General features: G+C 42.9%; 1 non-coding gene across 1 annotated transcript; it reads left to right on the forward strand.

Annotated features, from left to right (window-relative positions):
• Positions 1-107, forward strand: LOC113175781 (U6 spliceosomal RNA). Its single transcript, XR_003300004.1, has one exon. It is a non-coding gene; the product is annotated as a U6 spliceosomal RNA (small nuclear RNA).
• Positions 108-846: the final 739 nt, after the last annotated feature.

Below are 846 nucleotides of genomic sequence, written 5' to 3' on the forward strand. Positions count from 1 at the left end.
GTGCTCACTTTTGCAGCACATATACTAAAATTGGAATGACACAGAGAAGATTAGCATGGCCCTTGCACAAGGATAACATGCAAACTTATGAAGCGTTCCATATTAAAAAAAAAAAAAGACTTGTCCAATAGTGACCTTCAGACATCCTTTCTGTTCATATTTTATTAAAGAGAACTAGTCAAACAGTCATCCAGGATACAAAAAGGGCTTAGAATATATTCCCAGGTCAGGCAGTTCCCATCCAGCCACAAAGGGAGTATGGATTATTATGGCACCAGTATTAGCTACCAACAGATCCAGAAACTTAGGGACAGGCAGCAGGAAGAAGCTATTGGGTTACCTTCCACCCACTACACCAAATCCTGCTCCAGGAAGAAGTTCCCAATCTCCCCCTGACTACCACTCATCTACCATGCCCTGCTTTTAGAGTGAACACAAATTTGATTACTTTGAGGGCAAAGTGGACCTGGCTTAATCTGATAAGTCTAATGAGGTCAGTGTGGGATGATGATGAGTGACCAGTGCTCTTTCTGAGCCCTCTCTGTGTGTGGGTCTCGTGCTGGGAACATGCCCATCAATCAGACACAGTCTTTGCTTTGAATTTGATTCTCCTCATAAGCAGCAAAGAGAACAGATAATTTCTGAACTTGTGTTTGTCACTGTGATATTCCATTAAGAACAAGGAGAGGAACAAGAACACTACCTGCTGGTGTTGATGGTGGTGGTTGTGGATTTCAAGAAAGGGATGGGGCAACTTGTCCAGTGCTCACTTCTGCAGCACATATACTAAAATTAGAATGACACAAAGAAGGAGGTCACCTGGACCAAAAGGGAATAGGCCTTTCT

Source organism: Urocitellus parryii, chromosome 15, assembly GCF_045843805.1.
Source record: "Urocitellus parryii isolate mUroPar1 chromosome 15, mUroPar1.hap1, whole genome shotgun sequence".
Lineage (NCBI taxonomy): Eukaryota > Metazoa > Chordata > Mammalia > Rodentia > Sciuridae > Urocitellus > Urocitellus parryii.